Here is a 22496-nt window from a genome sequence, read left to right on the forward strand (position 1 = left end):
GTTCAGAATGGCACACAAGTTAAAACTCATGACTTGCTTATTTCAGGAATTTTCCAGTTAGTATTTTCTGGCTGTGATTGACCACAGGTAACTGAAACCACAGACGTTGAAACCGAGGATAAGGAGGGAGTTCTGTGTGTGTGTGTGTGTGTGTGTGTGTGTGTGTGTGTGTGTGTGTGTGTGTGCAACTTGGTAGTGGTTAGTGACTTTTTCCTAATCAGAGCATCTTTGGTATTTTCTTCCTATTACACTTCCTCACTTGTAAGTATTTGTGGAATTCTCACTCCAGGCATAGAAATGTGCTAAACGTTTGAGGATAATTCAAGGAGCAATAGGTATGAGAATAGATTGCCTACCATCTCTGGGCTTCTGTCATCATTCAGAATATGTGAATAAAAAGTTAAGAAAATAGTAGGTACATGAGTCTAGTTGTGAGTATAGACGCAAAGAGAGAAAGCTTTTGGTGTGTGATATTTTGTGCTTGTTTATAAGGAAGCACTAGAACCCAGAAGCTCTGATTACACCCACTCCCTGAGAAGTTTTGTGAAATCAAGGCGACTCTTCTATGACCTGACATTTACTTTGGAAAATGATTATATTCCAACTGAATTTACCATGTCTCTCTCTCATTGTAATAGAGAACTGATTAGATTACCTTACCTTTTTATTTTTATTCTTCACTCATTCCCTTTTTTATTTGCTTCAGTTGCTCACATTTTAATAAAATATTTATGGCTTTTGTAAGTAAATCAAACTCTCAAAAGAATGTAATGGGAATCATCCCAAGTGCCTTTGGGGAGAACTAATGTATTTTGAATGGCTTATTTGTTTATTTTTAATGATTTCATAATTTGTTATTACAGGACATGAAATTGAGATGCAAATAAGTGACAGAGTAGGACAAAAGCTGCACGGTTTCTTAATAAATGTACTAGATTCTTATTGTTAAGCTGTAAACATTATCTAGTATCTGAATAGTGCAGGTTTTCTTACCTTCTGAAGAGGAATTTAAAAATGTAAACAAAGAACAGAAAAATTCTAGAAATTAATAACATTCCACATATAATTCAATGTAGTTAAAACTCCAAGAACATTGTTGAAATGTTGTGTTGAGGTAGACAATGAAAAGTAACATAATGGGATACGGTCATTCTGTTTGGGGGATGGGGATGGCCAGAAAAATAAGGCTGTAGTTTAGCGCTGAGACAGCATTTCCTAGATGGTAACCTCATGAAAGAACACTGAAGAATGTATTTGACCTGCTTGCTAACCATTACGTTGATTGCTTATTTCTCATAGTGTGTTCAATGAAAAGGTAGCTATGTGGCTTATATTTGTGTCATCATACTGGGGCTACACATTAGAGGCTTTCTTTTTACTTGAGGACGTTAGTAACATGGTTTCAAAGAGAGGATGGATCTTTCTCTAATAAATCAGATAGCTCCTGTAGGTATTTAAATAGATTCAAAGGTCAAGAAGTTTAACAATGTAGAAGTCTTTATACGAAAATGCTTAGTGGTCCCCTGATCACACTCACCCTTCTTGATCCTTCAGTGCACACCTGCTTTATTGTCAGAACACACAGATAGATGGCTTCTGTCAGAATGCGTGATTATAACGGAAGTGCCTGCCTGATTCAGCATTCCAGTTACGCTCCTACTTATGAGCACTTAATTAATGTAGCAGGTGGATGGCTCCTAGTTGCCCAAATCTGGTCATTCTCTTAACTCATAATATTGTGGTCCATCCCCTGACTACCCCAGATTAGAGGGTACTTCTGTCAGTTCCAGGGCTGATGTCTGATTTTTCAGATCTCTTGCAGCATTCAAGTTCTGAAATTTTCTTCTGTCTGCTGATGCCAGAGAGATACTCTGTCTTTTAAAGAATCATGTATTTTGGGGAGGAAAGACCTTTCCTGGAAATAATATATTTCCACCTCATTTCTTCAGGGATTTCTGCTCCTGTGGACCAACTGAGTTATCCAAAGACTCAGTGCACCCCTAAGCGGCCTATGGAGTAATTGAGAATTTGTGAGGAAAGAAAATGATTCTTAACTTCATGGTGCAATAAACGCATTTCTAGAGACAAGGGCCTTGAGTGCAGCCCTTTTCAAAATCTGCTTGGGGGTCTAGGGTTTTAAACTTATGCCACCAGTAATATTGATTAAGCATTTTTTGTCTTGCCCATTAGCTCTCCCTTCTGCTCAGTGCTGTGATGAAATCACAATTTGTGCCATGGAAATCACCAAGGCAATAAATCCAGCACTTATGACTTCAGTGTATTATTGAGAAGAGAGTACAGATGGACTATCAGGAGCAAGCAGTTGTTCAAACCAACTAATATATTTGATAATTAATAAATGCAACAGGGGAAATGAACAGCAAATGAAGGAGTAACCGATCTAATTTTTGACTAAAATATAGCATGAAAATTCTCTGGTTTGTAATTTTTAAAAATTCTCTTTATAGCATTGAAAGAAAACCCTTTGATTCTTAGAATGCTGATTGCAATCTCAATGCCATTATAATGGGTGAAGGATTAATATGCCCTATGTCATTTGCAATTGCTTTGGGTCCGGCTTAAACTTCTGCCCAGGGTAGTATAAGTATTCAATTTATTGAATGCCAGCTAGGTTTCAGGAACTGTACTAGGTACTGGTCATTCATGGTTCCTGTTTTCAAGGAGCTCCCAGTCTCTAAGAGTGATCCATGCATGTGAACATAAAAATGAGTAAGCTCAACCTTTAGAAGAGTTATGCAGTGGCCTCAGTGGAGCATAATCAGCTCTGCTAGGCTGGGGTCAGGAAAGGCCTGAGAGAGAAGACTCCTGAACTGAGCCTTGAAGAAAGAATAGGAACTCTGTAGGAGAAAGCAGAAAGACCATTCCACGCAGAGGCACAGAGGCATTAGACAACATGGCTGGCCCATGGGACTGGAACTACTCAGAATGCCAGTAGCAATGATGCACATGGAGGAGCAGCAGTTGGTATACATGTGGGTTATGAGAATACAGAAAATGGTAGGTGAGAGATGATGGGAGCCTGAGGTCAGGAACCAGGTACTAGCAATGAGGACAGACAAAAAGGGTCAATCTCCATCGCTTACTAGGTGGGTAACCTTGGGCATGTTAATTAACCTTTCTGAGCCACAATATTGGTGTTTGTGGAACCGATATAATAATCCTCACCTCATGGTTTTATTGTTAGCACTAGAGAGAATACCTGTGTGTATCCTGAAAGAGTAAGTTCTTAGTAAATGAAAGGGATGATTATATTATTCCTGATTGACTGAAACACTCTATCATGTCCTCTGTTCTTTTTCTACATAGTTCATTGCTTGTCACGTTCATATCACCGTTCAATATATAGCTGAAATAAGCTTAGAGAATTAAGTGTTTTTAAAATACTGCTTCCAACAGTCATTTTTTCAGTAATTTTTACTGTTGCCACATTAATCTATATTTGAGATGCAAATTGAAGTGCTCAAAAATTTATAAGCTCTATCAGAACTGAAAGAAGGAGAAATATTTGGACATTATTAGAATGGCTGGCTTATTAGTGGGAAGTATCATAGTTCAAATGTCAAATATTCAACTAAACAAAAAGGACTGAGAATTCTTGTTCTAATATAGGATACTGATTTACTGTTTAGCTTTAGGCAGGTCACTTCACCTTTTCTATGCATGTTTAGAAAATGAAGTAGATAATGCCTGTGATTAAATACCAAAGAGCAGGATTAAGCATAAGAATGATAAATAACAAAATTATAACTTTCCTCTCTGGGGACAGAAACTTGTATCAGCAGATCTATTCTGATATTGGGATTTAATAAAACACTCTAAGTGGGAATTATATACATAGTCCAGTTTTTTTTTTGAGTAACATCAGTTTTATCATATGTATTCCCGACTTCCACAATTTTGTTCCACAGTTCAGTTGTTCTATTTTAAATTATAAACAGCAAAATCTCTGTGAAAGGAAGAAATTAACCTGCTGATGCTTCTCCGTCCACCCCCATATAAATGCTGTAAGATAAATGGAAAAATACAATTTCAAAACTTAATACAGCAGAAAATGTCTCTCACTTGCAAAACAATCTACTAGTTTATGTAACGTGGATGATTTTCTTTTCCTTGAGAGAAAGGGACACTTTATAAAGAAATGCAAGTATTTGGGGTTGTCACTCATCCTGGTTTCCTCTTGCTACTTCTTCCCCACCTCTCTGGATCCTGCTGGGAGCCAGCTTAACTTCTAACTGCTGTTTGAAGACTTTGGAAAAAACAAAACCTCCAAATTTCTATGACCATCCTTCTCTGAACTGTAGCAATGTAAAATTTTACTCCTCCCCTAGTACTTCTTACGAGCTGCCGTGTTAGTGACTATCTTATAGAGTTATGTCTTATCTTCCCAATTATATCACAGACGCTTGAGAGCAACTACTTTGCTTTCTCTTTTGTTTGGCCTGGTTCTGAGGAGATACTTGTAGATTTATTACTTCTTCAGGGCTTCCCAAACCAAGATATACAAGTTTTATCTGAGATTGCACATCTCCCAGATCTTAGATTTAGGCGCTGCACTGCTGTATCACTGTGTTCTTTCTGTATCTGTGGCAGAAAGTTGGCAGTAAGCTGGGCCATGGACACTGGTGTATGTGTTTATGGTGGTTTCTTCAATTCCTAAGACTCTGACTCTCATTCTATAAAGCAGACTTTCTTATGCAAGTGCTCATAAATCAACCTTACATATATCCCCACACAAAAAATACGGCCAACAGAGCCTGAAGGAAACTAAAGTGGGAATGCAAATCTTGTCTCTAAAACTCATAAATATGGATTATACCTTGTCCTCCTGAATTGTATGAATTATCAGTGACTTTAAATTTATAGTGTAGGTTCTAGTTGAAGTGGATTAAGACTGTCTTAGAAATTGTAGCCCATTTTCAGAAAACTCTTAATGGCAGCCAGATTATAACAATCTTCCAAGTCACATAATCTAATGAAGTGCTTTGCTGCATTACATTGGCATTTTTGTCTCTCTCTGCTTTTGCACTCTCACAAGTATGTTTGGCCTGCTGGCCTCATCCTCAATTTTGAGAATTTGATGTTAAAAAAAAATCAGAAAAAAAATTTATAAGCCACAGCAATTGCCTTGACTCCATTTTCCTAAATAATTTAAGGAGAGTAACATTTTGCTGGTATTTCCCTCTGTCACTTCTTTGCTGATCATTTCCTTCTTCACCTCCTTAGAGACACAAAATCATACACACAAACTTTATGGCGATCATGCTTTAGAGCTTTCTACATTGTATATTGGCCAGTTAGTAGGCACTGTAGCTCTAGAGTCTTATAAGTACACACGAGTCTTTCCAGGACTTGGAGTTTCACTGGAGGAAGGTCATTCTTTATACCTGTTTTATGGTGTTAACTAAGCTCAGTAAAAAGTCTAAAAATAGCATTTTTATGTAGGGCTTTTAGTTTTTTTGGCTTTCAGTACAAAAAAAAAAAAAAAAACCTCTACATGGTTCTTACCCCTGAGGGAAAGCCTTTAAACTGACTGAAGTTTGGATAACTTGGATAGACTTGATCGGAGTGTGACTGTGGTCTATAATCTAGTAAACGTTCTACCAGCCTCAGTTATCTGAGCTAACATATAAGCCTGAAATGGACCTTTACAAACCCTTGGTGGGTTTTACAGTATAAATCATTCCTGCTCTTTTTCTTCCCTTCCTCCATTCTTCCCTTTCTCTCTTCTCTATTGATTTATTCATTCATTCAATAAACAATCATTGAACATTTATTATGTGCTAGCTACTGTTCTAGGTGCTAGTGAGATAAGTGAATAAATAGAAACATATATTTTAGTAAGGGGATACACATTAAACAAATCATCATACAAATATATTGTTATAAATTTTGATGTTGGTTGTAGAGGAGAAGTACTGGAAACAGGTCTTGCAGGGAGGGACATCATGGTGGACTTCCCTAAGAACGTTTCATGGGATTTGAGATGTGTGAACAGATGAGTGTAAGTGGGAGGAAGCATGCTTCAGATCAGGGTAACACTGAGCAAAGAATCAGAGGCAGGCATGGGAAAGGGGGCCCAGGATGGCTGGACTAGAAATTACAGGATGGGACTGGGGGTGCTGGTGGGAAGAAGGCCCTTTAGAGATGGGTCCAAGAGGCCGTTGGGGCCACATCATTAGTTCCTTATAGGCCATTTTATGATTTTTTGAGAGATTTTTAAAGGGTTTATGTGTTATCATAAAGCAATAGAAAGCCAATGAAGAATTTTAAGTGGGAAAGTGACAGGAACTGATTTGTATTTATAGAAAGACAATTCTGGAGAAAAGAGCATCAAGAGTGAACATGTACAAAACTGTCAGGAAGCTACTGGAGGATCCATTAGAGAGTAAGAAGGCAGTATGGATGTGGGTGGTGGCTAGGAGATAGAATTCATCAAATTTGAAGAGCATTTAGGCACAGGGATAGGATTTGGTGAAGGGATTAGAAATGGGAGTGAGTGAGGTCTCAAGGAAGTTTAGGTTTCTGGATGCACAAGTGTCCTGATGTGGGCATTCCCTGGAAGAGGATACATGGCAAGGGTGATGGGTTCACAATTGCTTTGGTTGTGAGTTTGGTGCTAGCCTTAATAAGGGTGTGGAGGTCTGGTATAGCCTAATGGTGGTGTTGGGGAGGGGCTTTGCTCAATTCTGGAGTTCAGAAGAGAAGTGTAGGCTAGCTTAATTAGCATGACAGTCAGAGAATTTAATAACTAATTTTGCTTGTTTCAACAGAGTATTTTTCTAAAGTTAAACTGAATATTCCTTTTGAAGCATTTTTGTAGTTTATGTTGTAGTATTATGTTATTTACTTCCTTACCAAAACTCACAAATCCAGTTTCCTATATAATGTTTGGATACCTGGAATTTCATTCCATCCAATATTATTATTATTGTTGTTGTCACTTTAAGTAGAGTTACCATACTGTACATTATATCCAATTATGAAACATGATATGTCTATTTAAATTTTTGAGAAATACCCTTGGATTTTGAAAATCAGGCATCTTTACGTCCTCAAATGAATCTGATTTACTTTGGAAGAATAGGGGCTTTGCATCCTGATGGAGTCCTGGAAATAAATTTTTAGAGACATGGCTCTATGTTGGTCTTCATACATGTGGCTCTGTAATTGTGAATTGTGATGCAAGTGTGCTTTTCTTAGTACCCCTGCACTAATCAGCAAAGTGACCTTGAGCAAGTCACTAGCCCTGCTGGGCCTTCATTGCCTACCTAGGAGAGCATTGCACTAACATGACCTCGAAGATTCATTCTGGTCTTAAGATTCTACGAAAAATTAGTGTTAATCCTAAGAAAGTAGTTAGGGATTAGGGTGGAGAAAGGTGCTTACTTTAAATACTTGAAAAGTGTTAGATCCCTGGAGGAATTAAACGTCTGAAATTATTCAAGATATAGTAAAGGGGGAATTTATAAGGTTTTTTCCCCCATCTCTCTACACTTACTGAAAAATAGTTAAATTGCTGCTAAAAATGTGATACGGAGGTGAGTAACATTTCCAGAGGCAGTAAGTAGTGCTGCATTTTACTGGTAAATTCTATCATTCTTTAAAAAAAAAATGAGAGAGGTTTATATAAAGACGGAGAAAAAGGAAATTGCATGTGCAGATGTAAAAAACCATCTGTGCTTCTGGATCCTTTCCATGCTCCACACCTTCCGTGAAAGAAATTGTTGATTGAAAGCTCAGATTTTGCTGGCTAGTTATAAAAGCTTCCTGTGTTGCTTATCATGCATTTTAAAAATAGATGGCTTTGAATTTGTGAGTTAATTTTTGGCTCTGTTTGCCCAGGCCTCCTAACTCAGGAAGTATGCTTGTAGTAAACCCACAATTCACTTCATATTCAGCTCAGTAGTAACGAGCACTTACAAGGTGCCAGGCAACTTATCAGTTTCTCTGCATTAACTCAAACTTCCCAATATTTATAATAGCTTCCTTTGCCTCCTAGTGGCATCTTGGGCCCATCTAATTTCCTGGACTGGAGAGTTTCATCTGTATCTTACTTTGAGAAAATATTAAACATTGACAGAACTCCAAGTATGCAGTCTCATAAAGTTAGGGAAGCTTGTCTTATAGGTCTCGAACTTCACCTTTCTGGTTCTTTCCCATCTTAGTTATGGCAGGTGGCAAACCTGGGTCCAGGCTCAAGCCAGCTCTGCTCTCATTTACCCCTTACCCTCAATTTAAGTAAAACTGGCACCTCTCTCAGGGTTACTTTTCCCCCCAGTCTCATCTCTGATTGTGGAATGAAATATTAGTTTCTGTAATATAGTTTTACATTTTACATACCATTACTGTTCCTACCTATAGGTAATGGGGGCTTTGGGCTTTGATTTTTTTTTTTTTCAGATGTAAGATTTTTGGCCGTTGTATGCTGCTTTAAACTTGTTCAGTTAAGAACATTTTAAGTGGCATTGATTTGTAGAGAAATTCTTAGAAGCAACACAAAACAGCCAAATTTACATCCCTCTTCTCTAAATCAGAGTAACTGCAAATGTATCTTTGAATTGTCAAGGCAACAACAGCTCCGGGAAAACAAACATATTTTTAGAAGCTCAAAGTAGCCACCTCAGGTGCCAAATGCATCCCTAAGTACTTAAAAAGAGGAGATCGATTGCACAGATATTTGCTTAACATGTAAGAGGGAGGTAGAGAGCTACATGTTTTTAGGATTAAATCTACCTTGTTAAAATACTGACCATTTTACTGGGTGGCTTGATTCTTAAATGTGAGATAGATAGAGATTTCTATATATTGAAATCCTCATCTCCCTTCTCAAAAACCTTAGTAATATTAGGAAATGTACTTTGTGGTTCTGTATACACATCTTTAGCTGGTATAAGAGAGAACCTACTATATATTTTTCTCTTTAAATAAGAGAATTGTCTACATTTTCAAAGGGTCATTCTCTTCAGCTAAATTTTTATGGTAAAGTTTAAAAGTGTTTACTTGGCATTATTTTGATGATTCAATAGATTGGAGTATAGCCGTGTAGTAAATATCTGTATCTGAACCAAGAAAATCTCTGCCACTAATTACATTTTTTACATTGGGCAGAATTCTCTAAGTTAACTCATCTATAAAATGTGATTGAATTGGGAGAATAAATTGATGTCATCTGTGAAGAAAGGATTTGAAAAGAATAAAATGTATTTTTTATGCTTAGCATTTTTCATGAGCTTTTATTCATTTTGGAAGCTTTCAACTCATTGTTTTTATCTCTATTATGTATAACTTTTTTACTTCTGTCTTTGTGGTTTTTTTGCTCTTGTTTATGTGATTTTGAAAACAATTCATCAGATAACTTCTTTCATAACTGTATTATTTTTACGATTCTTTTTTCCTTTTTGAGTTTAATAATAGCATCTAGCATATTTGTCCATATTTGCATGTTAAGAAGGTTACTGACAAACTGGATTGTTCCATGAAGATGGTGACCAAGTTGTAAACGATGTATGAAAAATACGTTTAGAATTTGTTGACATTTACTGTGGAAAGAAAGAGATTTAAAGGAGACAATCCTTCAGATAGGTGGAGAAATATATGAGGATATAATATTTCTATGTTGTTCCAGATTTCAAAATTAAGACAAAAAGTGGAAAATGAAGGAGAGTCAATTTTGTCTCAATCTAAAGAGTTTCGAAAACAAGTAGAGCTATTAAAACATAATTGCTTTTTCATTTCCAGGTAGGTTATGTCAGGCCAATTTTTCTTTTGCAATACCTAGAACAATCTAAATAAATTAGCTATACTTCCTAAAGCTGAAGCAACAGGGTCTGAATGAACTAAAATTTCAGGGAGTAAATCATTCTAAGCCATGCTACTGATTGTCATTTTTTCCCCAAGGGCGTTTACTTATTCTGAGTGTGGTCTGAGGTTAGACTAGGGCCAGGCAGAAGGTGTCTTCTGGGAGTAAGAAAAGCCAGCAAAAAATTTAATGATTGTATAAGGCTGGGATGACAAATTGCAAACTTAAGGGATCTAAAACACACAGCCAGCTTTCTCCACCGGGTTTACTGTGTCCTGAGGCCATATGAGAAGCAAGAGGGTGAGACTAAAAGCTTCTAAAAGACAGAGTGAAAGCTTCTGCAGACTTTTGGTTTCAGGAAAGAAACAAATAAAAGGACTTGGTAGGAGGGAGATGCTAAACTCATACAGAGCTCTTGAAGAAACTTGCCAAATTTTTTTAGTTATTTGGGCTTGAGGAAATAGTTGTCAGGGCTGAGAGGATAAATATCCACCAGGATCTGAATCAAAGTCCAGGGAGTGTCATGGCTTAGAAATAGAAATAAGAAGATCACATATATCGCACTAAAATTTCATCCAAGCCCCAACCCAGCTGAATCCTTGATTAGTTTGAAATTATCAGCCAGCCTCTCATCAGCCCAACAATAGAAAGAGGAAATCTTCTCTGGTGGAAGATATCATTTGGCAATTCTGACGTTATTCTATGCATACTTTTCTGTCATATAATGAAATAGTAATTAAACATACAAATAGGTGAAACTATATGACCAATAATCAAAAGAAAAAAAAAGACATTTGAAGCAAACAAGTAGATGATTCAGATATTGCACACAATTGACAAGGACTTCAAAATATCTATGATTAATTAAAATGTTCCGGAAAATAGAAATAAAAATGGACCAAAGAAACATTTGGTAGAAATGAATAGGAAATTTTATCAGAGAATGGGGGATACATACACAATAATAAAACGGCTATTCTTGAGCTGACGTTAACTCTATCTGAAATTAAGAATTTGATGTAGAAGCATAATATGTAGAACACAGACCACAAGATTACTAAATTGAAAAACACCCAAAATCAGCATAGAAAGAGAAGGAAAAATCAGATAATGTGTGAAAGATATTTGGGATATGCTCAACAATTTTAACATATAAAATTAAAGTCCCCAAAGCAAGTTCAATTGGTAGCGGGAGCAGAGAGCGGATCCCAGAGAGTCCTGAGCAGCCCTGCCACCGCCAGCCTAGCTACCGTCATACCCTGGGAGGAGCTGCAGCTGCCGCAGCCAGCATCAGTCACAGTCACCGTCACCGTCACCGCAACCATGAGCAGTGAGGCAGAGACCCGGCAGCCGCCCACCGCCCCCGCCCTCAGCGCTGCCGACACCAAGCCCAGAACCACCGGCAACGCCGCAGGTAGCTGCGGCCCGGGGGCGGGGGGGGGCCTTACAACTGAGGTGCCTGCTGGCAGGGACAAAAAGATCATCGTAAGGAAGGTTTTGGGAACAGTAAAATGGTTCATGTAAGAAACAGATACGGTTTCATCAACAGGAATGATACCAGGGAAGATGTATTTGTGCACCAGATTGCCATACAGAAGAGTAACCCCAGGAAAAGTACCTTCGCCACCGTGGAGGAGATGGAGGGACTGTAGAGTCTGATGTTGAAGGAGAAAAGGGTGCAGAGGCAGCAAGTGTTACAGGCCCTGGTGAAGTTGCAGTGTGAGGCACCAAATACAGAGCCGACCATAACCATTATAGATGCTATCCACGTCGCAGGGGTCCTCCACGCAATTACCAGTGGAATTACCAGAATAGTGAGAGTGGGGAAAAGAACAAGGGATGGGAGAGTTCTCTGGAAGGCCAGGCCAGCAGCACCGGCCCTACCGCAGGCGAAGGTTCCCACCTTACTACGTGCCTAGACCCTATGGGTGTTGACCACAGTATTCCACCCTCCTATGCAGGGAGAGTTGATGGAGGGTTCTTACAACCAGGGTGCAGGAGAACAAGGTAGACCAGTGAGACAGAATATGTGTTGGGGTTATAGACCACGATTCTGGAGGGGCCGTCCCCAACACAGACAGCCCAGAGAGGATGGCGGTGAAGAAGATGAGGAAGGAAAATCAAGGAGATGAGACTCAGGGTCAGCAGCTACCTCAGTGTCGGTACCACTGCAACTTCAATTACCTATGCAGATGCCCGGAAAACCCAAAACCCCAAGATGGCAGAGACAAAAGCAGCGGATCCACCAGCTGAGAATTGGTCTGCTCCCCAGGTGGAGCAGAGTAAGTGCCAGCTTACCATCTCTACATCCGGTTTAGTCATCCAACAAGAAGAAATGACTATGAAATTCTAGCAATAAGAAATGAACAAAAGATTGGAGCTGAAGACCTTAAGTGCTTGCTCTTTGCCTGTTGACCAGATAACTAGAATTATCTGCATTATCTATGCAACATGGGGTTTTTTATTATTTTTACCCGAAGATGTCTCTTTCTGGTAATGACAGATGTGTTTAAAAAAAAACAAAAAGCCTGGTTTTTATCAATACACCTTTAAAGGTTTTTAAGTTCTTTCTTTTCTGATCAAGTTGAGATTATTAAGAACCTCATTTTTAATTTGTAATTAAAGTTTACAGCTTGATTTAAAGAAAAAGTCAACAAACTGCAAGCACCTGTTAATAAAGCTCTTAAATAATTGTATAAATAAATAAATAAATAAATAAATAAATAAATAAATAAATAAAATTTTAAAAAAAATCTCAAAAGCAGAGGAGAGAACAAATGGAGGAAATGCGTTATCTAAAGAGTTAAGGCCAGGAATTTCCCAAAATTTAAGAAAGACACCCCCACACAGATTCAAGAAATTTATCAAAACCCAAGCAGAATAAATAAAATAAAAACATTCATGGGTGCATAACGGTAAAACTGCTGAAAACCAAAGACAAAAAGATCTTACCAATAGGCAAAGAAAAGGGACTTACTACCTCAAAGAGCAAAAATAAGTTTGAGAACTAAGGGAAGTTAGAAGCTAAATTAAATGTAGAGTGTTGAGAGTGAAGAACTGCCAACTTACAATTTTATAACTAATAAAAATAAAGAAACAAAAATGTTTTTTGACCAAAAAAAAGCCCCCCCCCAGTACAAAACAAAATAAAAACTGAGGGAATTCATTACTATCAGGCCTGTGCTAACGGAATACTAAAGGGAATTTCTATAAATGGAAGAATGTCCCTCAATGGAACCATGGATATATCAGAGTGACAGAGGAACACTGGAAAGTGTAAATGCATATTAAACATATTAATTATATTAAAGAATAAGAGTAATGCTTTGTGGAGTTTAAAATACTTATAGAATAGAACAATAGTGACAATGATGACATGAAAGGCAGGAAGGGGTAAATAGAGTTAAAAACTTCTGTTGTTTAGCAATATGGAGAAGACAATAAAAATAATTGTGTTACATTGAACTAACTCAAGAATGCATGATGTAGTTCCTCAGGTAAACTCTAGAAGAATGGTTAAAGAATATATAAATAAAATGTTAATAGAAATAAAGGGAATGATAAAAATTTTGGTTAATACAAATAAGTTATGAGGGAAAAAATGAACACAGTAGACAGGATGATTAGAATAGCAAGAAATAGTGGAAAACATAGAAGAAAGTCTTATACCTTGGAGTAGGCAAGAACTTCTTACAAAAGCACTAATCATAAAAGAAAAAAATAGTATGGATTGGTTTATATTAAAACCAAGAACTATTGTTCATCAAAATACTCTATTAAGGGAATGAAAAGACATTTACAGAGTGGGAGAGGATATTCTCGGTACATATAGCTGATAAATGAGTCATACCTAGATTATATAAAGAACTCCTACAAATAAAAAAAGAATAGAACAAACAGTCCAACAGAAAAAGAAGTAAAAGTCTTGAACAGACACTTCATGTAATAATATATCCAAATAGTCAATAAATATGTGAAAAGTCATTCAGCTTCATTAGTTGATGCAAATGAAATGAAGTGATAACACAATAGATTCATTAAGTGGCTAAAATGCAAAAAATAGAAAATTATTGTGTGTTGGACAAGGGTGCTGAGCAACTAAAATTCTCATGATTTACTGGTAGGTGTGTAAATTGAAACAACCTATTTGGAAAAATTTTGGCAGCATCTACAAATGCATATTCTATGACCCAGTGATTCTACTTCCAGGTGTATAAGCAAGAAAAATGTGTGTATATGTTAACCACAAAAACATGTACTAGAGCGTTAATGGTAGCCTTCTTTGTAATAGTGTCAAAAAGAAATGCCCATCAATGGAACAATAGTTACATAAATTGGCATATTAACACACTGAAATATTTTACAGTTATCAGAGTAAATATCAATCACATATGACAATATGAATGAAACTCACAAACATAATGTTAAGTGAAAGAAGCCAGACACACAAAATGTATACTGAATGGTTCTATTTATACACAGTTCAAAACCAAACAGAAGTAATCTATATATTTAATCTAAGATACTGGTTATTCTTGGTGAGGGGGTGGATTGTAGACTTCTCTACTGCTTGTATTATCTGTTTCTTCATTTAGATATTGCTTACATAGGTGTATTCAATTTATGAATATTAACCATCTTTCATATGTAATTTTCTATATATATTACAGTTCAAAAACAAGTATAATGAACTATTTTTGAGTTAATCAGCTTCCTATTCCTGGAAATACTCAAGCAGAGGTTGGACAATTACCTGTAGGGGAAGCTTTGGAAGGGATTTCTGCATTGGGGTAAAAGGAAATGCTTTCCCAAAATCTTTCAAATTCTGAGATTCTCTGAATTTTTTAAAAAGGGTATACTTTCACAGCCATCTACTGTTTCTCTTCTTTCTTTACCAATCCAGTTTGAGACCAGAGCCTACTTTCGCTGTTCCTAGTTGATCTCTTACTCCTTCTTCAACTCATACCATTTCTCAATCACTGACCTCTCAGTGGCCAAATCTAATAGCTTATTTTCTTCTTTTTCTGACATATTTGGGTCATTTGCTGGCAAGGACTCATTCACTTAAAATTATCTCCCCTTAGCTTTCCTGATATCACTTTCCTATTGTTCCCCATTTCTTTTTTATCCCTGCCTGCTCGTTTTTGAAATATTAATACTCTCCAAAGTTCCATTCTTAGACTGCTTCTCAAGCTATAAAATTCTTTGTATGATTTCAACCACTCCTAAGACCTCATACACTGTTCACCTGTTGCTGCCTTCCAAATTCATGTCTCTAAACTCAGTACTCTCTCCAAGGTTCCAGACGTGTATGTGTATGTATATGTATATGTATATGTATATGTATATGTATATGTATATGTATATGTATATGTATTCAACTGCTTAATAGACAAGATCCACCTGTATGTCCCCAACTTTACATGTGCAAGACTGAATTCCTGTCTCTTCCCCCAACTTGGTCCTCTTTTATTTTATTCACTGTACCCATTGGAGATATTAATACCATCTCTATTGGTTTTAGGCAGACTGGGCCCAACTGTGGGTTCTCTTATCTCCTCCCCTCTTATCTCGCATCTAATCAGTTATCAGATCCAATCATTCCTTCCTTTAAAAAAAAATTGTGGTTAAAAACTCTTAACATGAGATCTACCCTCCTAACAAATTTTGAGTGTGTAATGCAGTATTGTTAACTACAGGCACAATGTTGTGTAGCAGCAGATCTCTACAATTTAATCATCTTGCGTAACTGAAACTGTATCCAATACAGACCACTCCCCCCCATTTCCCTTCCTCTAATCCTTCCTTCTTAATTTTGCATTTCTTCTCCTCTTCTGTAACCATTTTTCACTGCTTCAGCTTAGTTTTGTTTGGCCCTCATCATTTCTCCAAATAGTCTCAACAAAAGATCTGTTCTCTAATTTCATACTCAGCCAGTTTATTCTACACAATGGTGCCAGCATTAGTGTCTCTTAGAAGGATGTTCTTTCTTCAGTTCTTGACTTAGTGAACACTTATTCATTTGAGATTTGGTTCAAATGCTGCTTTCTTTGTGAAGCCAGAACTGACCTTTACCCAACCTCTTACGTAGAACTGACAACTGCTTCCTTTTTGTACCCACTGCAACCCTGCACATATTTTCAGTCAAGAATTTATTCTATTTCATTGCCCTTATTTGTGATACTGAGAATATGTTTTATTTATCCTATTATGTGCAACACACAAGTGTGCCGAGTTTGAATGAATAAAACAATGAATTGTTGACTGCATGAATGAATGACTAGGAGAACTGAATTTAGTCTAAATCTGTGTTTTCCAGTTTTGAATCATTTGAGTACTTCTTAACATACTTATTCCTGGCCCTCACCATGGATATTTTTTTGGAAGAGGGTCAGGAGATTCTTTATATCAGGTTAGTTTGGGGAACATTGATGTAAATTATTATCTAAATTTCTTTACTTGAAATAAAATTAAACTTATCTTTCAAGCAGTAAGCATTTTCATGTACATGTTTGTGACCTGAGACCTGACAAAATTTGTTGACTGATTACTGATCCTGAAATGAATTATGGAAATGTTATCATAGGAAACAAACAATTATCTTTGAAATATTAGATAAGGAATAAAATGAATATAAGCAAATGATTTGGGAGGTTATTAAGTTTTTAGTGCATGGTCTATTGCTCAATGAATATCAAATGGGCAATATTAAGTCAAAATGATTGATTTATTTCATTTGTCATTAAATAGTTCTAATACTACACACACAAATATATAAATACACATATATATTAAAAAATTTTTTTTTCTTCTGTGGAATATTGCTTAATGTAGCTTGTGAAAACTGTTTGTCATGCTTGTGTCCTGTGTGGTTTTTATTCACAGTTCATGAATACATAATGATTTTCTGGGAAAAATAAGTACTCAGATCACACAAATATTCTCAAAGCATCTTCATTCAGAAGTGGTTGCCATTCAGTGGTACCTAATCACTTATATAAACAAAAATTTCACCATGGTAAATTAAGGGACAGGATTCATTTTAAAGGAAGGTCTTATTATTTAGACCAGGGAAGAGAAAGCTGTGGTGCTACTTCAAACATATTACCAAATGGATTATGAGTAACAGACATGGGAAGAAAAATCTACATTTGAAGTAAGGGAGATTTGGTTTTCATGATAAGAAATATTTCTTGATAGATAAGGATGGCAAATGCTAATTGCGGTTCTTGATAAAGGTTTCAGAGAGTGTTCACATAGTAGTTTTTAAATGAGCATTTTACACGTGTCTTTGAGATATTTGAATGAAGATCCATCTAAGTTTAGTGGAGTAAACCAGAAGGCCTCCAAGCAAAAAATCTCCTTATGCATTCTATTACAATCTTTCGGAAAATAATCCTTGTTCTTTAGACCGAAATACATGAAGCTAAAGTACATGATTAAAATACAACAGATTATCTTATCTTCTGCTCCTGCTTCGTATTCTCACGATATTGATGGTAAACCAAAAGTCTAGCCTATTGTATCTATGCTTCCTGGTGCAGTGACAATTTTTCCTAGTATTATTTTGCCTTTAGGCAGAGCTTTACTCTGACTATGCAATGTTGTCATTTATTCTTCACAGCATTCTTGTTTGGGTAATTTTTCTTAATTCCAATTTTATGGGTGAGGAACTGATTTATTACATAATAATGTGACTTACATTATACAACAAATCAATAGAAGTCTTAAGACTCATGACATTATGAACTCAGAGTTACACAGGAAATTCCCAGTAGACTGCATTATTTTTTTCATAAAGGTATTCCATAATGTAACAACAAACATAGAAGCTTAACTTTTTACCTGTATGATAGAGATCTTTTTTGCAGCATTAGAGGCATCATTTCTGCTGTGCTATAGCTAAGCTGAGCTTCCTGTTCAGCTCTTGTGTAGCCCACAGGTTTTTGGTTATGAAGTTCTTGGTTCCTAAAATACAACACCTTCTATCTGATGCTATTCTTCGCTTGTCTTAATCTTAGCTTATGCTCTAGTAAATGTCATATTTACAAAACCTATCTTATCTTCTCTGTCCAAAGAAATCTTGCCCATGCCAAAACAGTCATATTACTTTACCATTACCCTTCATTTTAAAAGTAAATTAAAGACAGGTTTTTCTATATTATAATATTATTATTTATTTTCGTATTTCTCTATACTAGGTGTGAGCTAGAGGGGATTCATCTAAGTGCTGCGTGTAACATATAATACTATAATTCACATGCAAAAACTTTCCAAAATGAGAAAAAAGGAGTAGAAGGCAGAAAGGCAAAAAGGATGATATTTGTTTAATGAATATTCAAGGTGAGAAAATCACATTCATGGTTTTTATTATTTAGTGATTTTAGATTTCAGGGTAACTGCAGATGTTTTAAATCTAGATTTGATATTTTGGCTTTTTAAAGAATGCTTTATCTAGTTTGGCTTTTGTTTGTCTTTGTCTTTGTTTTGGTCAAGAAACAGATGGCTACCACTGTATTTTAGAGAACATGTAATTTCAGCAAGAGCAGCAATGGCTATGTGGAAAGGAATGATGGTGCTGAGAAAGTTAGATCTTATCTCAGTCCCCTTATGATCCTCCAGGATGACCAAGAGAACTGAAAGTGTTCTACAAACCCTAAAGATCTGCATAGCCTATTAATTCTCTAAAATAAGGAATTATTATTATTAATAGTGTTTTGTCAAAACATGACAGTAATAGTTTGTATCTATGTTCTTGATGGCATGTGTTTTTGAATGACATCCTGCTCTGGAGGAGTTCTTTTCCCCTAGGTTTTATGAGGTATGAATGACAAATAAAAATTATATATTATACATTGTACAATGTCATTTTTAAAAGGTGTACAAAGAAATGATTTAATATACCTTGTGAAATGCTTATCCCAATCAAGTTAATTAACACAGCCATCACCTCACGTAGTTACCCTCTTGTTTTTGTGGCGAGAACACTCAATATCTACTCACTCAGCAAATTTCACATATACAATACAATATTATTAACTATCATCATTGTGCTGTATATTAGATCCCAGAACTTATTTCTTTTGACACTTAGCTTTTCTATATCCCTGTTTGCCTTAAGGTACTATTAAATGATATAACATAAGTTGTACATGTGAAATCCAAAACTACTGTCCCTAGTTAGTATGAGGATTTTTACTTGGTCATTCAGAGAGATACCTCCTTTCCTTTCTGGCTCAGCCTTTTCTAGGACCTTAGAGTCTTCTCCGTTTACCCCTGGATGTGGAAAGGGCGTGAAAGACTTGGAATGGGAAATTTTCATGAACTGAGACTGGAAGTATCCCATATCACTTCCACCATGTTCCGTTGGTTACAGTGCAATCATATGGCAATTTCTAACTGAAAGGGAACAGAGAAAAGTAGACTTTCTGTGAGGCCAGGAAGAAAATGAAGCAGATTTGGTAAGGATCTAGTTTACATCTGCCATAATATATTTCAATATTTCTTTTCTTTTTTTTCTGCCACAGGATTGAGACAATCTATATCTATAAAGGGTTGAGAAAATAATCAATGCCTGTATATAAACCTTTATTGATTGCAAATCCCCTCGTTTCATTGTATCTTTTTTCACTTTAAATTTCTTTTTTAAACAATTTCAAAGGTTACCTTCCAATTACAGGTATCACAAAATATTAGCTGTATCCCTCATGTTGTACAATGCATTCTTGAGGCTAATCGTACACCCAATAGTTTGTACCTCCTACTCCAGCACCCCTATATTGCCCCCCCGAATGGTAACTATTAGTTTGTTCTCCATATCTGTGAGTCTGCTTCTGTTTTTGTTATATTCTCTAGTTTGTTTTATTTTTTTAGATTCCGCATATAAGGGATATCATGCAGTATTTATCTTTCTCTGTCTGACTTATTTCGCTTAGCATAATGCCCTCTAAGTCCATCCATGTTGCTGCAAATGACAAAATTTCATTCTTTTTTATGGCTGAGTAGTATTCCATGTGTGTGTGTATAATATATAATATATACACACACATACTATATATTATATATATTATATATATACATACACACACACATATATATATATACCTCACATCTTCTGTATCTATTCATCTGTTGATGGATACTTAGGTTGCTTCTGTATCTTGACAATTATGAATATTGCTGCTGTGAACATTGGGGTGCATGTATCTTTCTGAATTAGTGTTTTTGTTTTTTCAGATATATACCAAGGAGTGGAATTGCTGGTTCATATGATAATTCTAGTTTTAGTTTTTGAGAAACCTATGTTTTACACAGCTGCACCAATTTACATTCCCACCAACAGTGTACAAGGGCTCCCTTTTCTCCACATCCTGGCCAACATTTGCTATTTGTGTTCTTTTTGATGATAGTCATTATTACAGGTGTGAGGTGATATCTCATTGTGATTTTGATTTTGATTTCCCTGATGATTAATAATGTTGAGCATATTTTCATGTACCTATAGGCCACCTACATTTTCCCTTTGGAAAAGTGTCTATTCAGGTCTTCTGCCCATCAGGTTGTTTGGTTTTTGATGTTGAGTTGTATGAGCTGCTTATAAATGTTGGATATTAATCCCATATTGGTCATTTATGATATCACTTTATTCCTATCACAACTCGAAGAAAGTAGAAAGTATTAGCCTTTATTTTCAGATGATGAAACAGAGAGTCATAGAAGTCAAATGAGTTACCCAAGGCTATATATAGCTCTAATACGTTCAACCTGCAGTTGAAGACTGTATCTCCTGATATGCCTCTGCTACCTTTTCCTTCTAGAGAAAAAAGCAATGAGATTTTCTCAGGTGTGAGAGGGAATAGTAGTGCCTTGAACCTTATACCTTGTGTCATGGATTCATGGGCATTGCTTTGCTTTGTGGATGTCACATGTTCACTTGTGCTTTATGAGACTTGCTATGTAGGTCCATAGGTGCTGGTGGCATATGGAAACTGAGAAAATTACATGACTCTTCTGCAACTCCAAGAAGGGTCTGTGTAGTTACACTCCTTTTCTTTACTGAAAGTCCTTCCTACCTCACATAATTTTCAAATCTAACTGAAAGTTACCTGTGAATATGTATGTATGAATTTCCAGAGAATTCATCCTGCCCCCTGACTTAGAAGAAGTCACTTCACCTTATGTATGTGAGATTGCAATAACTATCATCTTCCATACGAAATTCAAGAATATTATACACCCATATTCTGATAAGCATCACAAACACAACTCATTCTAACTGAATTTCTGATTCCCCATGCAAGTTAGCAAAACAAACCCTTAAGAAATACATTTCCTTTGGCTTCTGTGAATAACCTTTTTGACATGGACAGAAATTAAAACACAAATTGTTGAGTAAGGAGAACAAGTCAAAATTACTTTGTTCTAATTAGGGATGTTATGGAGAATTGCTAACAGTAAAGCTTGCACATTTAATTGTATACAGAAATGCTGAGTAATAACTGAGGAACTATAAACAATAAAAATTTAACTGTGAACTTAAACATCCTATAATTCTCTTAAAAATAATTTATTCTGAACCTTGTAAGTACATAAAAATTCCCTAGAGTTTGGTAATTTCAGTTACACTGGTACTAGCAATAAATATGCTCTGCATATTTATTTATAGAGTTTAAAGAAACGATTATTGTAGAAAATGAAATTAAACTTAACTGAAATGTTAAAACATAGTGTAGTTTTGGACAAAAGGCAGATCCAGCAACCCAAGATTGCAGAGATTACAGGATACAATCATAATGAAATGTATGGAATTTTAACAATTTAGTTTTCAGACTGATGTAAAGAGAAAGTAGTTATCCATATCCATTAAAAAAAAAGTTGATAGATTAACAGGTTTGTGAAGATAACTCAAAGGCTAAAAAGAAAGAAACGAACTATTAAATGAAAGGTTAAAATATCAGATATATTGTATCTGGTTTTGCTAATGAATGCATGCATAGTGGGATGTGACTATAATTCCATCCAGATAGATATGTCCTTTTTGCTATGTTGGTGTAAAGTGTGCGTGTGTGCGTGTGTGCGTGTGTGCTTGTACAGAGTATAAATGGGCACATAAATATATCATCAAGTCAGTTCCCTTCTAGAGGAGTCCCACTAGAGGGTATTAGTTTAATTGCTAGCATGATCCTTCTAGAACTTTCTTTTTAAAGACCTTGTGACATTCAACACCTTAGAGATCTTCTAGCCTATACATCCTCCCAACAGAAATTTCTAGTGACACAGATTATATAAGATTTTATATATAGTACAGGTCAACCTCACTTGGCTCATGCCAGCTGTATGTGTGATTTGTACATATCAAATGCCCAAATATTTATTCTGGAAAGAGTCCCGGTCAGAGGGTAGAGCCACATTATATGCATTATCTAAAACTAAGGCAGGTATTAATTCATCACAATCCTTTCAGTGGTGCCACTTTATAGCTCCCTGGCAGTGATAGCTTCCTCTGCATCTAAACCCAGAAGATTCCCTTTTACTTGTCTGTCTCTGTCAGCTACAGTGATCTCTTGATCCTGCCTCTCTACTGGAACTTAAAGGACTCATACCTTTTCTTTAACAAATCTAACTCCTTGATTGAGAGCCCTAACTTTTGCAAACCATAAATGTTTACCATATGCTG

At 36.1% G+C, this 22496-nt stretch overlaps 2 protein-coding genes and 1 pseudogene across 4 annotated transcripts in view; 2 read left to right on the top strand and 1 right to left on the bottom strand.

Moving 5' to 3' along the window:
* CTNNA3 (catenin alpha 3) overlaps window positions 1-22496 on the top strand; it is a 1353918-nt gene that overhangs the window by 426220 nt on the left and 905202 nt on the right. The window lies entirely within an intron of this gene.
* LRRTM3 (leucine rich repeat transmembrane neuronal 3) overlaps window positions 1-22496 on the bottom strand; it is a 166705-nt gene that overhangs the window by 14752 nt on the left and 129457 nt on the right. The gene's annotated exons all lie outside the window — the stretch shown is intronic.
* On the top strand, window positions 11036-12173 carry LOC116282351 (Y-box-binding protein 1 pseudogene; annotated as a pseudogene).

This window comes from Vicugna pacos, chromosome 11 (genome assembly GCF_048564905.1).
Source record: "Vicugna pacos chromosome 11, VicPac4, whole genome shotgun sequence".
Taxonomy (NCBI): domain Eukaryota; kingdom Metazoa; phylum Chordata; class Mammalia; order Artiodactyla; family Camelidae; genus Vicugna; species Vicugna pacos.